The following is a 7,066-nucleotide window of genomic DNA, read 5'->3' as shown; positions in this document are numbered from 1 at the left end:
GGGGCGGCTGGGTGATAGACATTGGGGAGGGTATGTGCTCTGGTGAGTGCTGTGAATTGTGCAAGACTGTTGAATCACAGACCTGTACCTCTGAAACAAATAATGCAATATATGTTAAGAAAAAAAAAAAAGAAGAAGAAGATAGCAGGAAGGGAAAAATGAAGGGGGGGAAATCGGAGGGGGAGACGAACCATGAGAGACGATGGACTCTGAAAAACAAACTGAGGGTTCTAGAGGGGAGGGTGGTGGGAGGATGGGTTAGCCTGGTGATGGGTATTAAAGAGGGCACGTTCTGCATAGAGCACTGGGCGTTATACGCAAACAATGAATCATGGAACACTACATCAAAAACTAATGATGTAATGTATGGTGATTAACATAACATAATAAAAAAATAAATAAAATAAAATAAAATAAAAAGATTCTCCCTCCCTTTTGGTCTGCCCTTCCCCACACACTCTCTCTCTCTCTCTCTCAAAAAGAAAAGAAAGAAAGAGAAGAAAATGAATAAGCAAGTAAGCGAGAAAGACTCTGCCCTTTATCATGATACAGATGCTGGAGCAGGAGTGCTGGGCAGAGGGACAGATGGCTCGCTCCCCCAGCCTCCGCCTGGACAGGGATTCTCACCACCTCTGGCGCGGGCTGCCCGACCCCCCGGTGCGGCTCCAGGATTAGCTGTTCTTTCTCTGCGTAGCCTCACAGGACGACGTGCAGGCAGATTAATCCTCTTAAACATTAAACAAGGTGTGTTAATGGTGGCAGCTTCTGCGTGCCACATCAAACATTAACCTCGCGATGCCGCCTTGCAAACAGACCTCCGCTGCCCTTCTCACCCACCGCGGACGTCATGCTCAGACTAAATCTTCAGTAGCTCTAAATGTGTTTTACCAATGAACGAGTTTCGTTCCTATTTTGGATTCTCCTATTAGCTCTGGAATGTTGGTTATTAAAACCATCCAGTGTATTGGGCTGGAAATATATTTCATTAAGTAAAGTTGGTATGATATTAGTGGTTAATTAACTTCTAATTGAGTTTAAGGGCTGACTTGACAATTTTTTTTTTTTTTTAAGTGGCTGAAAAGGAGCTCTTGTTTTAGAGGCATAACTGGGTTTGCACACCTTGGGATTCAGAACTGTGTGCTACCTGTTGGACCCTAATTCCTAGTCCTTCTAGAGGAGGTGGGGGTCTGAGCTGTTCACTGCCATACGGGCCGTGTGCTGGGGCCAGAGGTCATCCACTAACCAGCCACCCCTCTCCTGCTGGGAGAGCCTGGACCCCCAAGAGAGGGTGCCAGGTGCTGCTAGGGCTTGGGCCCATGACCATGTTTTGGCCACTGAGATGTGAGAAGAAATCTCCTGGAACCTTCTAGAATGAGGCAAGAGAGGAGAAATGTGCCCTGTCTGCCTTTGGATGCAGCCATCAGAGGACCCAGTTCTGGAGCTCCATCTGCACTGTGGTCTTCGTGGCAGTGGGGATAACCATCAGGCGAAGGCAGCAGAGGGAGCGCCCTAGGGCAGGTGGAAAGCGCCCGGGTCCTGGCTGATGGTGGCGAGCCCTGTTCTGTTCCCAACTGCTCAACACACCCGTAGGAGCACAGCATTCTTTCAGTGAAGATGGACATGTCTTGGAAAGAGCCCCCGGAGGCGCCTGCAAAGGCTTCCTCAGTTTTCTGCCGCTTCATGATGGGGTCTTCTTGCTCCGGCCATGAGCTCTGCCTGAGTGCTCCCTCCCTCTGGGCCAGGGTCTGCTTGGTCTCCTCACAGCCCTAAGACACCCAAACAAGACTCCATGGCAGCTTGGCTGACCCTGAGGCACTCCCACTCGCTCCCGTGGCAGGGCATCGACCTCGGAGGTGACAGGGTCCTGTCCACGGGCCAGGCAACCTGGTGTTAACCCGCGTGCACCCACGGCGAGGCCTCCTCCTCTGTGTGGCCCCAGAGGGCTGCTGCCCCGTGAGAATGGGGGCCCACGCGTGGCCAGATGTGCTGATGTTTCAAGGGAAGCAAAGACTGATTTTATGGGGGGAATTTAACAAAATTTTAATCACGGTATAGACAGCCCTCTCCCCCCGCTAAATATCACAATAGAAAATGGGTAGGTCATAACCAACTCATGTACACCAGCTTCCCCAATCTCCTGCTCTACCAAGGATCTCCGAGCCCACCTGCAGCCTGCAGCTGTTCACCTAGAACCTTCTCGCTCTACTGTCACAACACACATCGTCCACACCAGCAAAAGTCCCCCAGCCGCTCTCCTGGCTCCACCCTGGAACCAGATGGAGCTTTCTATGACACAACTGTGATTGTCCAACTCCTCTAGATCACCAGTGGAACAGGCAAAACAAAGCAAAAACTCTGACCCTCACCTCACCACCCCTACAAAACTAACTCAGCTTGGATTATAGATCTAAACGTAGGAGCTTAAAACTGTAACACTTCCAGAAGAAAACTGTTGCAGGCCTTGGGTTAGGCAAGAGTTTCTGAGATGGGGTGCAAAAAACAAACCACAAAAGGATCATTTGATAATTTTTAACCTACAAAATTAAAAACTGCATTTTGAAAGACACTGTGGAAAAAGGAGAATGGGTGGGAGAATGTACTTGTAAAACCTGTATCTCCTAACATACTGGTATCCATAATATATAAAGAACTCTCAGAATTCAATAAGAAAGCACCAATGTGATTTTTTTAAAAAATGGGCCAAAGACATACTTCAGAAAAGAAGTATGCGTAGCGAGTAAGCTCACGCAGAAGTGTCCCACATCATTTGCCATGAGGAAAACCCCAATTAAAATCAGAACAAGATACCATGACACACCAATTGAAATGGCTAAAACTGAAAAGACTAACAATACCATGTATTGATCAAGATGCGGAACAACCCAGACATTTGTGGTGTAGGTACAACTGGTACAGATCACTCTGAAAACAGTCTGGTGGTTTCTTATAAAGTCAAACGCATCTCATAGGACCCAGCAATCTCGCTTCTAATTATTTACCCGAGAGTAATGAAAACTTATATCCCCAGAAGAACCTGGGTAGCAGTTTTATTCGTAGTTGCCATAAACTGGGGCTTGCCCAAATTTCCATCAGCCAGTGAGTGGATGAACATCTTGAGGTAAGGGTATCTATGGATCGTATCCAGCATTAAAAAGGAACAAGCTATTGATTCATGGACCAACATAGATGAATCTGTAATGCATCATGCTAAGGGAAAGGGCCAGATAGAAAAGGCTATATACTGTCTGATTCCATTCCTATGACAATCTTTAGAAGGCAAAACTAGGAGCAAGGGGGTAGATGAGAGGCTGCCAAGAGTGGGGCGGAGGAGTGATGGCAAGGGGCCAAGAGGGAAGCTTTTTGGTGATGAAACGGGTCTTTATCTTCCTTGACATCGTAGTAACACAACTGTCTACCTTTCCAAAAGCCCATGTGATTTTTCCTGAAGGTAAAATAAATCCTGACAAACCCATCTTAAGAAACGTCATTCGGGGAGCCCCTGTTTGGGGTATAGAGTCATTGGGATTCAAGCTACCTTGTGCAAAGGAGAGTTCCTAAGAAAAAATGGATTTCCATGGAAATCTAAAACAAGAGCTGCAAGTTCCCGGGGCCCAGAGAGACGGAAGAGAGAGGGCATCTATTTGGGGCTGCTATCAGCACCTCCCGTGACAAACTGAGCCCAGCGCAGCTGTTCCTCACCTGGTCTGACTGTTCCTCACTTCACACTCCCAGGTGCTGTCACTGATTGGCCCCATCCCTCCGCCCACTGGCAAATCCATGAATGGGAATCCTTGGGCCAAGGGTCACCCTTCCTCCCCAAATCAATTGGTACTCAGGGACCATGGAAATCGGGGTTGTTGGGGAAACAATGGGAAATCGGGCTGGATGGACCCAGGAGGGAAAGCTCTCCCTCCCTCTCATCACCTTTGGGATAAAATAGAAACACCTGAGCATGACAAATAATCCCCTCTTACCTTTTCCAGCCTGGTCTCTTGTCACGTCTCCTGACGCCCCCATGTCCTCCAGCCCTGTCCCCCATATCGTATAACCAAGTTTGACTACCTGGTAGATTCTTTCTCGGCTTTGGTGAGGCCCATGCCCCACCCTCCACTTAGTTCCCCCTTTGCAGAACTTACCATCTTGGGCCCTCCACGGCTCCACGGGGGCATTGTCACCACGGGGAAGCCTTCCCTGAATGCCGCTAGGCTCCCCACCTCTGTGTGCAGGGGGAGGGGGCGGCCTGTATTCATTCCTCGGGTTTAGAGGAGTCAAAGAAACACCGTGTTTGAAATATTGGTGTGCAAGCGGGTCCTGAGGGAGTCTGTCAAAAGTGCAGACCAATCCCAGAGGGGCAAACTCTATAGGGCGGGGGGCTGGCCTAGGGGGTCGGCTGTGCAAACAGGTGCCTCAGGGTTCTGTGGCAGGCATGGTGATTGTATTATGATTACAGATCAATCCCCACCCCATATAGGGCTTCCCCACTCCACCTGCACTTGGGTGCTCTCCTGCAGATGGGTAAACTGAGGCTCAGAGAGGCGAGGCCCCAGACCTGTCCATAACGCTGTTGACCACAGGTTTCCAGCTCTGACTGCCAGGGAAATGCCTGCATGAAGCCCCCCTCCCCCCAACCTCTGCACACAGCAGGGCCTCGCTGCCCGGCCTCACCCACGCGAGAAGGGAGGGCCACTTCTGGCCAGAGCATTTCACCGTCAGGGCGCCGCTCACCTCTTCTCTTTTCCTTTGCCAAGGCTGCTGGCTGCGTTGGAGATGGTGCCTGGGTCCCAGGGCCTATCATTCCTTTCGTCCATTCATTTGCTCTATTGATACAATTCATTCGCGAGATACTATTTTGCAGTGATGACTTATTTCAAGGAGTGCCCGGCACTCCCCCTGCTGGGATGATACTAGGGAACAGCAAGGGGTTAGCCTTGTCCCCTGCTTACGGTCAGTGGAGGACACAGATAGTAACCAATTCCTGACTAATTATAATAGGAGTCTATCGGATTCTCTGCTTTCAGCTGAAGGAGGCTTCTAGCACATGGTTGCATAACCGAATTCCTCACTGTCACGAAATCCTGTTTTTTGTCCTGACACCTCATCGCGGCAGTGCATTTCCCCTCAGCGAAGCTCTTGAACACAAAGCCACACAGCCTGGCCCCGGGTAGGCTGGGTTCTCTAGGGTAATTTATCCACTGCATGGCTGTATCCCACTGGGGTTTCTATCCTCCTGAAATGGAGCATGTGGCCAGGGAGCATTTGGAATTTGCAGCAGGAGAAGGCACTAAGGTGCAATCTGCCCACGGAATTGGCTCGGCTCGGGGGACAGCTGTGGCATCTAGAGCTGCAACAAGAGTGACAAGTTCATGAACTTGTATCATAAAGTGATACTGAATGGGCCCTGCCCAGAAGGGAGAGGCATGCGTGGATGTCTACGCAGAGCTGGGAAATGTGGGGAATGAGGGCCTGTCCCAGGAATTCTAGGGATCGGTGTCAGCATGAAAACACTTGAGGACATTTATTTTGATCCCTTCTCAGTGAATAGTAATGTTTGAAAGCCCATCCATGTTGAGGCAGCTAAATTCGATACCTGACCCCAGACTGAAGTGTGTCTGGGAATGAGACACTATAAAGGACATTCTCAGATCCACCGGCAAAATTGGGATATGGACCTAGATTACACACAAGGATTTTACAGTGTAAATTTATGAATTTGGTACCTATGCTAGGGTTGGGTAAGATAATATCCCTACTTTAGGAATGATGTATCAAACTATATAGGAGTAAAGGACTACGGTGTACGGAGTTTGCCTACAAATGATGCATAAAAAAAATACGCCTGTATATACAGGTGCTTTTTGAACATCTATAAAAGCCCCCTGACTATCAGGCTTTCTGAGTGGTGCAGGCATTCCTTGCTGAGCGGGGCCTTTGGCAAAGCTGTAAGATTCAAAGCTTAAAGACTTTTGAGAAGATGGCCCCAAATTGAGATTTCTCTTTAATTTTCTCTCCACCCTTTGTCTACAACAGGAGTCCTTGTGTTTAGCTCCTTCATATCATTTTCTCTAGATGTTCATCTTATGGTTTTCTGAGCTTGGAGCAAACCGTAGACGCTTTCAGGAGGCCTATTTCAGTAACGGGAATGGATGACCTTTCATTGATACACTGCGTTCCAAGGTGGGAAAAGCAGGAGCTATAAAAAGTGCCATAAAGCGTTTTGGCATAATGCTTATTCTGCACTGACCAGCTACTTGACCTTCAACAATTTATTCAACCTGGGGAAGATTCGGTTTCCTACTCTATACAGTGGGCACCTCCAAGAGGTCCAGAGTGGGGACTCAATAAGACGATTATTGAATGTTTGGCACAAAAATGTGTGCTCAGTAAAGGTAAATTATACTGTAGCTGTTTCCACAACATCAAGACCCAGAAAAAGATGTAATTATTATTACTATCGTACTTGTACTGTAATTTCAATTGGGGAGAGATGTTAATAACCATATCGATGATAATGCTTTCCATTAACTCAGGGGTTCCCTCGTGCCAGTCACTCTATGTAACAGCCATGACCTCATTGAACCCCCAGGACATGACCCTAGGGCAGGCGCATTAGCCCATTTCAAAGATAAGGACACTGAGGCTTGGAGGCATTAAGAAAATATGTAGGGCTTCCCCACTCCACCCGCACTTGGGTGCTCTCCCGCCGATGGGTAAACTGAGGCTCACAGAGGCCAGGCCCCAGACCTGGCTGGCTGTGGGCGGACACTGCAAACCGCGGTTCTCCTTTCCCGGACTGGGACCGCCAGCCTGCCACGGAGTCCGGGGCAGCCGCCCCTGGTCCGTCGGGTCCTTCTTCTGCGCCCGGGGTCGAGGATTTGGACTGCACGGTTAATGCTTAGAGTTTCAAAGAATTCGTTCCCAAATTGCCTTTTGGGACGGGTCCGACGTGTCCTTCGCTGGCGCCCCAGCTTGGGCGGCCGGGATCCCGCGTTCGGGGGTACCGGGGGTGGGGGTGGGGCAGGACGCGGGATCCCGGCGCCATAGCGCAGCGGCCCCTCCCCGCGGGTTC

This window comes from Phoca vitulina, unplaced genomic scaffold, assembly GCF_004348235.1.
Source record: "Phoca vitulina isolate PV1807 unplaced genomic scaffold, GSC_HSeal_1.0 scaffold44, whole genome shotgun sequence".
In the NCBI taxonomy this organism is placed as follows: domain Eukaryota; kingdom Metazoa; phylum Chordata; class Mammalia; order Carnivora; family Phocidae; genus Phoca; species Phoca vitulina.
Note: the sequence above shows the minus strand (reverse complement) of the source record.